The sequence below is a fragment of the Gopherus flavomarginatus genome, chromosome 3, assembly GCF_025201925.1.
Source record: "Gopherus flavomarginatus isolate rGopFla2 chromosome 3, rGopFla2.mat.asm, whole genome shotgun sequence".
NCBI lineage: Eukaryota > Metazoa > Chordata > Testudines > Testudinidae > Gopherus > Gopherus flavomarginatus.
The window spans coordinates 95738376-95751870 of record NC_066619.1 but is presented as its reverse complement, the minus strand read 5'-3'; the positions used below and the strand labels follow the sequence as shown (position 1 = coordinate 95751870).

The following is a 13495-nucleotide window of genomic DNA, read 5'->3' as shown; positions in this document are numbered from 1 at the left end:
TTGACACACATTCCCAAACTAAGTCCCACAACGCAGCTCAGTACGTGCAGCGCAGAAGCTCGTGACTGGAAATCCTGTACGTCTGTACTGCAAAATTTAAATTGCAAAACATTTTATTTAAAATGATTGAAAGAGGCTGAGCACTGGGCATGCTCTAAATAGATATAAACAATACATCAAACAAACTGCCCTCTCTCCTATCCTAGCAGGTATTATTATCCCCACGTTACAGATGGGAACACCAAGGCACAGAGAGAGTGATTTGTCCAAAGTCACACAGACAGGCAGTGGCAGGTGACGTCTATATAACTGAGCTGACCTATCAAATCTACTCAAGCAACATCCTGAAGTTCAGTCCTCTGCTTTGCTTTGACCTCTTGGAAGCAACATATCGCCCTCTCGCTCTTGTTACTGAGTTCCCTTGGTATGAGCTAGCTCTCCCGCTGAGTACTCTGCTGCCCCTAAGCCAGCGACCCTTGGTAGGCAGCCTGCTCTCTGCCCCTGCCGCAGGCTTCGCAGCCTATGCTCAGCCCCAGAGCCCGGCTTACCCCGCTGCTCCCCCGCCTCTCCGGAGCCCCAGCAGGGGAGGAGGGTTGCATTGTTGATTTTGGGCAGCGCGCAGCCGCAGTGCGGGCGGCCGGCTGGTGTGCCTGCTCGCTGGTACAAAGAGACCCGAGCGGGGAGTTCGGAGGCTGCCGGGAGGTGGGTGTCGCTGAGTCGCTGCGGGGGTGGCGTGCTCCGGGGGAAGCCGCGTGCCTGATGCATCCCCTCTTCTCTCCCGTCCCGCCTGGGTAAGGGCCCTGGGAGCCGCCTGCCCCCCGGCATGAGGGATGCGAGCGGAGAGGTGAGCGGAGCGGCTCTCCGGGGATCGCTTGTGCCCGTGGAGCTGCGGGCTGGGAGGGAGGGATCCAGGCTCAGCAGGGCAGCGCTGGGAAGGGGGAGGAAACTTTGTTAGGACCCTTGTCAGTGTAAAGTCTGCTCTCCCCTCCCCGGGCGCACAGAGCTCTGATCCCTGGGGGGTCCCCTGGCAAACTCCCTTCCTCGGGGCTGGGGGCGAGAGGATCGTGCAACCCCAGCGGCTGCTTTGCGGCAGCTTCTCTTTCCCTTGCCCCGGGGCTGGATGAGGTGGTGGTTTATGGTGCAGCCAACTGGCTTCCCCTGCCTGTGCCCTGGCTTGGAAGCAGGAGGAGGGGCGGCTTGGTGTGTCTGAACTATCTCCCTGGGGACATGTCCTTGGGAGGGGGAGGGTGGAGCAGAGCCGGGGCTTTAGTTGTGCAGCTGCATGCCCAGCCCCCGGCCACAGCACGTTGCTTCGGGTTCCCCTTCACTTGACATTGCAATGGCTGGTGGCTTTCCCCTCCCCAGCGGATGGGGGAGGCTTTTGGTCCTGAAACATCCATGGTATTTGGGGTGGAGGAGCACATCGTTGTGAGGCCAAGGTGATGGTCTGTCAGCGCTCCATTCTGTTCACCCTGTGGGGCCGAGGGGCAGGATCTAACTTCCCTGCTGGCTCCAGTGTCTGCTGTTCAGCCTCTCCTTAGCACATGGGAACCAGCACTTTAGGCATAGTTAGAAGCTGATAAGGGAATAACTAATGCCAGATCACTCACACATTAGCTTGGGAAGGGAGTCTTGCTTGAATAGGTATAGTGGAGGTGGGCCTGGATGCTGAGTTTGAAGCAGAGCTTTGTTCTAAGACCACATCCACCTGGAAGTCACTGTCAGGGGACTACTTTATAACGTGGCCCTTGTTGTAGATAGAGTTGATAGGGCATTCAGGTCACAGCTGTATTAGACTCTTATCCTCTCCCTCCCCCCTCTCAAAAAATCCTGCCATTGCTTCCACCAGTGACACGTTCTAGTGGAGACAAGCCACTGGTGTATGCCAGCAGTCAGCACTATGGGCCAGATTTTCAAATGAGTTTAGCTCCCATTTAGGCACTTAAATAAGAGCCAGCTCTTCAGAAGAGTTCAACACCCTGCAGATCCTCTTGTGACAGTTACGGACAAATTTCAGATGAACATAGCCGAAAGCTCTTTTGAAAACTTAGTTCTGCTTGTGCATGCTGAGCGTGTCCTCATCCCCTAGGCCAGTGGTTTTCAAACTTTTTTTCTGGTGACCCAGTTGAAGAAAATTGTTGATGCCTGTGACCCAACGGAGCTGGGGATGAGAGGTTTGGGGGAGGGAAGGGGCTCAGGGCTGGGTTAGAGAGCTGGGGTGTGGGGGTGAGGGCTGCGGGGTGGGGCTGGGAATGAGGAGTTCAGGTTGTAGAAGGGGGCTCTGAGCTGGGGAAGAGGGTTGGGGTGTGGGAGGGGCTCTGGGCTGGAGGTGCAGGCTCGGGGGTGGGGCTGGGGATGTGGGTTTTGGGGTGCAGGAGTGGGCTCTGGGTTTAGGGGGGGGCTCAGGCTGGAATCCTGGTTCCCAGCCAATGGGAGTGCGGAGCCGATGCTCAGGGTGGGGGCAGTGCACAGAGCCCCCTGGCCCCCCTGCCTAGGTGCCGGACCTGCTGCTGGCCATTTCCAGCGCATAGCGTAGTGTCAGAACAGGTAGGGACTAGCCTGCCTTAGTGAGACAGCGCTGTTGACAGGACTTTTAATGGCCCAGTCAGCAGTGCTGACCAGAGCCACCGTGACCTAGTGCCTTACATTCCGTGACCCACAGTTTGAAAACCACTACTCTAGTCCTGCAGTGAGCACAGTGAGCATAGTTAGGTGATGTGGAGTTTGGTTTACACATTATTATTATTTATTTATTTCTTACAGTTGCTCATAGAGGCCAGAATCCTGTTGTGCCATTCACTATATAAACTTAAAACAAAGACAGACCATACCTCAGTGAGCCCTGTTACCACTGCAGCAGTTCCACAGGTGGGAAATTTAGGGGGAAATGGCCGGTCTCCAATAGCTTATGGTTGCTGAAAATTAACTTAAAGCCCCATCCTAAAAGTTGTTTAATTGCACTTAAACTGAAGTCTGAGTTGTTAAATCTTGATTCCAGCACAATTAGACCTGTTCAATGGGATGTGTGTGTAAAGATGAGGTTTTGCCCAGGTAGGCCTAGACTAGAATACTGCTCCTCTTCAGAACTGACTTACTGAAACAGAAATAAGTAAAATTAACACTCAAATGTCCTAGCCATACTCAGAGAGACAATCGCTGTTCTGAAGTGCTGGCAAAGACAAACATCAGTCAAAAGGAGCAGGGGGGGAAGGATACAACATAAAAATGAAAATTATATATTTAAAAATCAACAAGTCCCAAGTTCCCCTCAACTTACCAGTGCTAATTGATTTCTTGGAGGATTCATGACAGTAGTAACTCTTGAGGGGGAGAGGATAGTGGCATGTATCTCTTCAGGAAGGGCATTCCATGTGTAAGGGGATGGGGAAGAAGATGTGATGCAAGTGAACAAATGGGAGTGCTTGGTCCCACCTACACAGGCTATTGTGTTCGTCAGCATGGGTATGCTTAAGCCGCAGTTAAGCTTGTAGGTCCACGTTTTCAAAAGTGATGAGTAACTTTGCCGACATTTTTGGGTACCCACCTGAGACACCTTAAATGGGCTTGACTTTCGGAGGATGGATGCAGGCTAAAAATCAGGCCCCTTGTTAGGCACTCAGGATCACGAGACACTTTTGAACATAGTGTGTGGGGCTACAGTGTTGCAAGTATATTTTTAAAAAGTGTTTCAGGTGAGCTTTAAAGCTCTAGCGTAGATGGGGCTTTACTGTGACTGCCCTGTGAACAGAAGTTTGACTTTAGATAAAAGCTAACAGTTTCATTTTTCTCTTGTAAAGCTAAGGCCTGTTACATTGTAATTTTTTATTTAAAATGAGAGCTCTCTTTTACATATTTTAATTAAGAGAATAGCTTGTCTGGCTTAGTCAATCACCTTGGGTCTTGGCTATCTCAGAAAGGTGGCATGCCAATTTGCTAATTGAGAAATCAGATTTATCTTTGCCTCTGTAACTCTTATTTCAGCCTCTTCTGACAGGGTGACTTTGGGTGAGGTCAAGGGATTGAAGGTGTATGTATGTGAGGAAGGGAATAAGTACAGAGGTAGAGGAAAAGATGATGCAGTGTAAAGTGCAGAAGACCAAGCTGCAATAATTTAATATGCATGAAAGACATACAAAGAAAATCATTCTTGCCAGGATGGGGGTGTCCTCGAGTGCCCTGGTCCAAAGACCCTCTGACTACTTATGTGGGTCTATGATACCTCCAGTAGGTCATCTAGTTCAAGGATTCTCAAACTTCATTGCACCACGGCCTCTGTCTAAGAACAAAAATTACTACGTGACCCAGGAGCGGGGACTGAAGCCTGAACCCAAGGGCTTCCGCCTCAGCAGTGGGCTTTGGCCTGTGCAGTGGTACTTGGGGTCCCAGCCCACAGTTTGAGAACCGCTGATCTAGTTCCTTCTCTGCATCAGGACAGGCTTTGCCAAGTAACCTCTCTCCACTTTGTAAACTGTGTTATACTGCTTAGGCCTGAGGATGGATGGGGCTCAACTGGAAAACGTCAAAGTTGTCACCAATAATTTGATGATGACTCCAGACTAAGCATATTGCTTCTGTAGCACTCCACACTAAAGTAAGAGACATGGGACTGAATTCCGTTTTAGTCTAGAAACATGTAACTCTGTTAACGTCCATGGAGTTCTTCTGGACTTATCCTAAGGTCACTGAGAATAGAATCAGGCCCTTGGATTGGAAATTAAACCTAAGTGTCTCAGGTGGCATGTCAGCAAGTGCGACCTAGACAGATCACTATAAATGTTTATTGGCACCGATGGAAATGGAAACTGTCTTGTTTTTCATGTCCAGGAATATCCTCTAAATGAGACTAATCCATTACACAACTTCCTTCCCCTCACCCCCTTTCTGGCTTCTAAACTCTAATACCTATGCGTGTCTCAGTTCCTGATGTGCATTATATATCTAAATAATAGATATGGGAAGTGACATTAAAATTCTCTAATGAAGAATCTGTTTTGTAACTGATGCGGGGTCTCTCTTTGCAACCTAGGAGAAGCTGTCAAAATAGGCAGTAGCTTGTGCTTCTTGGTTACAAATGCACAATCTGTTAAGTGAGAATAGTTGCAAATTTGTTATGGTGTCAGCACCTACTGTGGCTGTGGTGCAGGGATGAGGAGCATTCTGGTCAGTTAGTAGAACTGAGTAATAGTGAAAGTTTCAAGCATCAACAACTGTTCTGATCAGAAGCTGTTTATAGAAAAAACAGTCAGTCCCTTGTAGATTGCCCTTGTAAGTTTGTAAGGCAGTGTGCGTATAAATGGTAAACTTCTATATAATACACACATTAGTGTAAATTTTAAATGTATTTGTAAATACTTGTGGATTGTGGTAAGGCAATCCAGCACATTAAATAAATAAATTATTTATTTACCATGTCCTAATGATTAGCATACTGGTGGTTGTGATTCTATGGGTGAACTTAACAAAGATTTGTGAGAAGCTTTGACTATTTACCCTCTCTATCATCCAATAAATGTTTCCATGTTACTTAAAATAAAAATGTTTACAATACTGTATAAATAGATGGAGGGCTTCTTGGCTGAAAATTTAACTTGTTTTTATTTTGTAAGTAAACCCTGTGAAACTATGACTAATCAAATATTGCTTTTTTTTTTTTTTTATAAATCTCACTTAGCCTTTGAAACTAAAATTTGCCTTAAATAACCATTTAGATTTGTGATCAGACTTGCAATGTAATTGACTCTAATGGGCCATAATTCATTTAAAGTATCTTTAATAGTGTCTTTTTGTGGCTGAGTAACTGACAGTGATGTAGAAGAACATTTTAGATTTCTCATGGAATAATCAAGGCAACAACTTAGAGTTGTCAGCATTGGGACTCCACCTCTTACTCCTATTAGAGATGCTATATATTGAGGTGTGATAATATGCAAATTATATTGTGCCAGCTGTGAGAAAGCCAGGGCCTGAAAAGGAGGGTGACAGTACATGTCAGGAATGAACAATTAATGGAATTCATTACTATAAGCGATTGATGTATACTTATGCAGATTACCTCAAAAATGTTCCTTTCCTATTGCTTATGTGAATTGTATCTTAACTTCCAAGTGTTTCTAACAAACTGTAGCACCTAATGTCATACAAAAATATACTTCCTTGGGAGAGCTCTACTTGGATTTATGACAATATTGAGATTAAGGCAATGTCAATTAGCTAAACTCAGAATTCAGATGTCATGCATTTCAGATTTCTACATTAGGTGGGACTATTTAAGCAAACTCAATTTTTTTTTTAAAAAAGCGAATCCCTTCTGCAATGTCAGAAAAAACAACAGGACTGGAGTAGTCATTAGAACCAGTAAGTGAAAATAACTATTCTGGTGTTGCAGTACAAGCCTAATGAAAGGTGAGAGAATGTCGCTGAGCTTTGCTAGTGAGTCATAGGCCAGAATGATAGGATCATCTAATCTTATCTCCTGTATATCACAGGTAATTAAATTTCCCCCAGTGACCCTTGTGTTGAGACCAGTAACTTGTGTTTGGCTACAGCATCTCTTCCAGAAAGGCATCCAGTCTAGATCTGAAGACAGCAAGAGAAGGAGAATCCGCTCCTTCCCTTGGTTGTTTGTTCCAATGGTTACTCACCCTCAGTTGGTGGCGAGAGAGGGAAATTGTGGCTATTTTTTAATTTGAATTTGTTTGGCTTCAGCTGCCAACCACTGGCTCTTGTTACATCTTTCTCCACTCTGTTACAGGTCATGTAATTGGGATTCAGATGTACCTTTTAATTCCTTGCATACGTGAGCAGAGTAAATGAGAAGTGACTAGACAAAATTGAACTAACTGTGTAGGAACTAATAAAACAAAATTAGTCTTTGGTATTTTGCCTGTTTTGTGTGGATAGTAAAGTAGAATAACTATCAAACTCCCTACCCCTGGAGATTATTTACTCCGTATAATAGACAGTTTTAAGAATGACTGCTCTTTGACAGCTCATACGGTACCAAGAGAATTCTCACTTTGCTATGTAAAGAGGGAAGGGAAGGAGAGGTTGGCATCTTGCACTTTTTCAGCCTTTGCTAGTAAGCTTGTCTGAAGATGGTAGGGTGGGATGGGGGAAAGAAGTAGGTAAAGTATAGAGTAAATGATTCATTTCACCTACTTAATGCTTGGAGCTAGTCTGGAAACCTATGCTTTTTTATTTTTTTAAAATATTTTCCACTTCCTTCAACATTAGGATTAGATAATTAACCCTATTGATCTATCATGCCCGGCTCAGTGAGAATTATACAGGTGTGGCCTGCAGACTCTCTCTAGTGGTGGGGCTAGTTTTGAATAGCTGTTGTGATGTGTTGAGAGTTACAGTAGGATTGTTTCTCGTGCTGATGTGAGGTTTCTGTTAATAAAGTATCTCTGTGAAAGTGGACATATGACAGTGGGATTGAGCGAATATCATTGCTCTCTGTTCTTATAGTGCCTCACATGAGGGTGGTAGTGGCTGAACATTTGAATGAAGCCTGGTTATTACCCACAGGGAGAGGTTATTCCATTGAAAAGTGTATTTGATGGTTATTAGTGTTACAGAGGCAATAATTGGAGGGAGACGTGAGAATCTCTGTTACAGGCACCTTCTCAGAGCTGGGACTGTCTCTTGATATTTGGTCAAATCTGCTGCTCTTTGCACAAAATATCTTCCCCTGACTTCAGTGACTGGAAGTACAGAAGTAGACTCTAAAGCCAGACCCTCCAGCAGCCTGGGATTTAGGAAGTCAGCTTTCCTATCGACACAAATATTCCATAATTGTACATCATGGGGGTTTCTTGGACTTTCCTGTGAAGCATTTGGTACTGGCCATTGTCTGAGCTAGATGGACTACTAGTCTGAACTGGTAGGCCCATAAAAGTTGTCATGCCTCCTAGAGCTTAAATATTAAGAATATATTTACCTACCTCACAGATGTGCGGTAGGGTTCAGTGTTTATAAGTGCTTTGAGACCCTTGGACGGAAGGTGCTGAAGGCAATGACAGGTATCGGTGGTAGCCTGTTATCACATAAAGACTAAAACTAAAGCCATATTCTGGGAGTTTTTATTAAACAAGCACTTCAACCTCTTGATCCTAACAAAACCCAAGCTCTTTTCTGTCTTCCTTCTCCTCTACTCCTCCCCAGTCCCGAATATGATGAATGTGGTTACTGGAGACGTTGCCATTTTTGAAATAGTAGTGAGAAAGCAAAAGTGGAAAGCTCTGAATGTGCTGAGTTCAGAAGGGGTTTGATATTGCACTCTCTGAAGGAACAGAAGAGTGACTGTACAGAGAACCAAATCCATGACTTGTTCTGTAGCAAAACCAGTTCAAGTGAGCTCGGTGGCTCAAGGGGTGTATGCATGGGCACTCTTTTTTTCTGGGGTCTGAATATATTCTTGTCACATGTGCATAACAAGTTCAGTACTTTTAGGGCTTCTCTAGACAGCACTGCAGTGTGGCCTACAGAGGTGTGAGTTGCAGCTTGCATTAAAGTGTTGAGCTGTAACTGACCTGGATCTGTATAGACCCCCTTTCTGCCAGGACTACGTTAATGTGAGCTAGGTACCTTTTAGTTCATGCTAGCAGGGTCAACAAGGAGCAGTTATAGCACAGCACTTCACTGTATGCTGCCTTTGCATCCCTGTGGTCCATGGTGTGGGGCTATGTAGATAAGCCCTTAGTTTCCACTTCATTTGTGTGCATTACAGGTACTGCAAATGTGGCCACTTCTGTCTGAAGGACCAGTACTAGAGTCAGAGTGGATTAAAATATTGATTTTTTAAAATTTATTTATTTAAAAAAATCTGTGATTTTTTATTTAAATAAATTTTTCTTAAAAAAAAAAGCTGTTTAAAATAACATGTCATAATGTCAAATTTAACACCTAAACTTCAAGAGTACATACATTATTTTTTAATTTAATTTTTTTTTAAAAATTGAGCCCCCAAGTTTTAATGAGTTAAAGCAGTGGTGGGCAACCTGCGGCCCGTCAGGGTAATACAGTAGTGCGCCACCAGACGGTTTGTTTACATTTGCGTGGCTGCCCGCAGCTTCCAGTGGCCCGCGGTTCACCATTCCCGGCCAATGGGAGCTGCGAGAAGTGGCAACCAGCACGTCCCTGCGGCCTGCACCGCTTCCTGCAACTCCCATTGACCAGGAACGGTGAAATGTGGGCCACTGGGAGCTGCGGGCTGCTGTGCAAATGTAAACAAACTGTCTGGCGGCCTGCCAGTGGATTACCCTGACAGGCTGCAGGTTGCCCACCACTGAGTTAAGGGATGCTGCCTTTTAAATTATAGACAGAATTAGGGGGAAATAGCATTAACATTTTAGGTCTGTTCAAACTTTATAAATGTCACAATGTAACGTTCTGCATTAAGTATCTATAGTATTTACATTCTTTACAATTGAGTGAGTGCTGACATTTACATATTTCCAAATGTAAGTACTTCCAGTTTCTGTTGTGCAGAAAAGCTTTTGCCTTAATTACATTTGATTTCAGTGTAGCTACCAGATACAGAAAATGCAGAAACTGGTTATAAGTTGAAAAAGCAGGGAAGCTTGTTTTCCTCAGCCAATTTTATGAATAAAAACCAAGTGGAAGATGAGATCTAGTAACTCTAAATATCTGAAGGCCATGGGACTGGATTTTCAAAGGCATTTAAGGTGCCTTAAGATGCAGATAGGCACCTACTGGGATTTTTTTCAAAAGTGCCTAAGCAGGTTGGGTGTTTAACTCCCACTGAAATGAATGGGAGTTAGGTGCCTATCACTCTATGGCATCTTTGAAACAAATCCCAGAAGGCACCTAAATACTTTTGAAAACCTGGCCCAAGGTGATCAGAAACAATCCACCAGTTCACTAACTACAGATACTTGATTGTTAGTAAATCTGTTACTTTTAAATGCAACTCATATGTTGATACATCTTGATAAACATACTGTTTTCCCCTTATGTATCAGCATTTCTAAGGTAAATTTATTTAACTAATAAAAAAAATCAGTTTTTTTTAAATGCTGCAGATCAATATATTTTAATTGTTACCAACCAATGGGATTCAACCTTTCTTTAGGAAAATAACAGAAGCAGAAGTGGAAAACAAGATTTAAAATCAGTGATTTTTAAATCAAAATTTCCTGCTTGCTGCTTTAAATCATGACTAAAATTAGTGTTCTACATTGTTTTGATTTAAATCAGTCTGTCCTGACCAGAATGGGGCAAAGTGTGTCTTGTCAGAACTCTGCGTAGGAGCACTAGATCACACTATACTTGGATAGAGAATTGACTCTCTCATTTGCAAGAGCACTGAACTCTATTAAAATTTTGTGGGTGGGTAGGTGTGATGGGGGTGAGAAGGAAACAAATAAGCAAAGTCTTAGGCTGTGGCTACACTACAGCTTAGATTGATATAACTTACGTTGTTCAGGGGTGTGAATAAACCACATGATGTAAGTTACACTGACCTAAGCGCTGTTGTGGACCACGCTATACTGGAGGGAGAGCTTCTCCTGCTGACAGAGCTACCACTGCTTGTTGGGGGTGGATTAATTAAGTTGACAGGAGAGCTCTCTCCTGTTGGCTTAGAGCGTCTGCACTAGCACGAGCACCGGTGCAGCTGCGCCGCTGTAAGCTCTGTACTGTAGCCATAGCCTTCGTCTCTGGGCCAAATTCTGGCCCTAGAAAGGCCACATTATGCTGAACTGATGATACAAAGCAGCTTTAAAGCTGACTTAAGCAACTTCCTAGGAATTCTTCTGTCATGTGGGGGAGGGAAATCCAGGGCTGGCATAAGAATGTTGTAGCTGGCTCTGTGCACTTCAGCCGTGACCTCCATCCCCAACATAGGCATGGTCAGAGAACCAAAACGTCTGGCTGATCTGTCTCTCTGCTGTGGAGCCACAGTCGTCTGAGCATAATAGAGAGTGACCCTGAGACAACTCTGTTATGTAAGAGACAAGCCTACTGGCCTCTGAAATAGGACAGTGCAAAAAATGGCTTATAGGCAAAGCCAGCTTTTGCCCCCCTTCCCCAGTTCATAAGAATAGTCATGCTGGATCAGACCTGTGTCACACTGTCTCCAGTATCCTGTCCCTGACAGTGGCCAACACCTGATGCTTAAGGGGAAGGTGTAAGAATCTTGCTGAAGGCAGATGTGGGATAATTTGTCCCTTACCATTGGTCTCATACTGATCTCTAATGAGTAGATGTTGACTTAAGCTCTGAAACGTGAGGCTTCATTCCATTCAATCTTTTTGTTAGCATTAAGTCTAGGTTTTCTTGTTATCCATGTAAATGGCTAATCCCTTTTTGAATCTTGCTAAATCCTTGGCCTCAATGATTTAATGTGGCAATGAGTTCCACAGTCTGTCTGTGTGTGGAGGGGAAATCCCTATTTCCTCTTCATCAGTTTTGAATTTCCCAGCTCTAATTTAATTGACTGTCCCTTATTTTTGGGTACTGAGAGCTCCCTTTTCTATACCATTACTTATTTCAGATGCTTATATCATGTCCCCTCTCTTTTTGTATCCTACAATAGCAATCCCAATGTTTTCAATCTCTCTCTTCATACAAAAGTTTTTCTATGTCCTGGATCATTCTTGTTGCCTTTGTCTGAACTAACTTCTAGTTCCACAATATCCTTTCATAGATGGGGTAGCTAATGCGGCACACGCAACTCCAGATAAGGCTGCACCATTGACTTTTATGATGGCGTTATAATTGTTTCCCTTTTATTCTTCATTGCATCCTTTATGCATCTCATTTATTCTTTTTGACCACAGCTGCACATTGAGCTGTCTACAATTTCTCCACCCCTTTGAGCTGTGGGAACCCAGGGTTGATCCAGGATTTGGAAACAGTGACCAAAAACACTGTCCTGTGATTAGAGTTGTGAAAATGTCTCTTCTTTAAACTTTGTTCTGTGTATATATTCATTAAGTTTGACATAACTTCTTGTTCATGTCAAACTCTGGAGCTTGTGGTAGGTTGTGAAGGGAGGGGATAGTTTAAAATTCAATTCTCCTTGCTCAGTGTGTTCTATTTATTTTAAACTGCAATTGTTTACCTACTTAGGGGTTTCTTATTCTTCCCACCCACCCCTGGAGTGATGAGGTATTAAAGGTTGGATGTGTTTGTTTAGGTGCATAAACATGGCTGTATGACTCCACAGCTTCTGTCAAAGTTCTTTGCCATTCATTTCATGAATTCTTAAATAGAAAAGAAAGATGGAGGCAGAGGACTTCTGTTTTGGGCCAGCTGTGACCAAAAACCCTCCAGCAGACAATAGTTAACGATCTATAAATATTAGCTTTTCTGCTCTGTGTCAGCATATGATAATGCAGAGGCTCTCTAGAAAGAACTCCAAACTCCTTTCTCTGATTTGTAAATAGGAGGAAGGCATTTTGGCTGCCCTTGCTCTTCCAGGTGAGAGTTCTTGTCAGAGCCTTTCAGTGCTGCTCCGAAGAGCACTACAGTCTCATAGGAAAATATGTGGGAATCCCTACCTACAAAGAGTATTTATTTTCTCATTTATGTGGCTGTTTTTTAAATGTTCTCAAATATAATATGAAAATACTCAAGGACAATGAAACGTGTATCTGGATGGTCTGACAATAAGAACATGGACTCAGTTACAGTTAAAAATAATGACATTGTGAAATTCCATTTTGTGTCTCCATTATTTCCAGGTGTGTGTGTGTGTGTGTGTGTGTGTTTTTTTGTTTTTGTTTTTTAAATGAAACTGAGGTGAAGACGTTTGGTAGGTCTGTATTGCTGTCTCCCAGCTCTGAAAACTCACCCGGGATTCTGAAGTCCACAATATGTTCTTTCTTATTTATTCCTCATTACCAGTCTTGATATTCTGAACTCTGTTCCATCTCATTCTCTTCAGTGTCCCCGTAAAGAAAACATCTGTTGACTCATAAACCAGGATACAGTGCACTTCACACAGCTGTGTTTGCTCTGCAGTGATAATCTGGAATAGAGGTTTGCTCTTCCCTAAGCAGATATAACAGAGTAGACACAAGCAGAAGACCTGTTGAGAAAGAAGGTGCTTAATTTAACTTATTTTCTACTCTGAAGAGAGATTGCATGCTAAGGTAAAGCCTAGTGCATTGTTTGAGCAGAGTGAATAACTAATAATGACTTATTGACTGGAATCTGGCATCTTTCTGAGTTCAGATTATCCCCAAATGAACAAAGATTTGTCATTTTGAAATGTATAGCCTCAGGAGTTTTTTGTTCGGGTTTGATATCTTAACTCTGAAATTTGAGCTGTGCTTTGTTTTGACTTGTCACATAGTTGCAGGTAGGATATGTGCACAAGTGTATGGTGTACCTACTCTGGCTTCCCTTAGGATGAGCTTGCTTTGTAGTTAGGTTTCTGGTGCCAACGTTCACAGACAGTGAATGTAATTTTAACAGAATGAACTTCCAAACAGACTTAGCTTTTGGTTTTGTAGTAGCACAACAC

The 13495-nt window shown here is 43.6% G+C and overlaps 1 protein-coding gene across 3 annotated transcripts in view; it reads left to right on the top strand.

The window, feature by feature from the left end:
- The first annotated feature begins 653 nt into the window (after positions 1-653).
- KANK1 (KN motif and ankyrin repeat domains 1) overlaps positions 654-13495 on the top strand; it is a 173222-nt gene continuing 160380 nt past the window's right edge. The window contains exon 1 of one of the 3 annotated variants that reach the window (XM_050944262.1): positions 654-791. The gene's annotated coding sequence lies outside the window, so the exon portion shown is untranslated. Of the gene's footprint in view, positions 845-13495 lie in introns of all 3 variants that reach the window. The other 2 variants (XM_050944261.1, XM_050944263.1) reach the window with 2 other exon arrangements.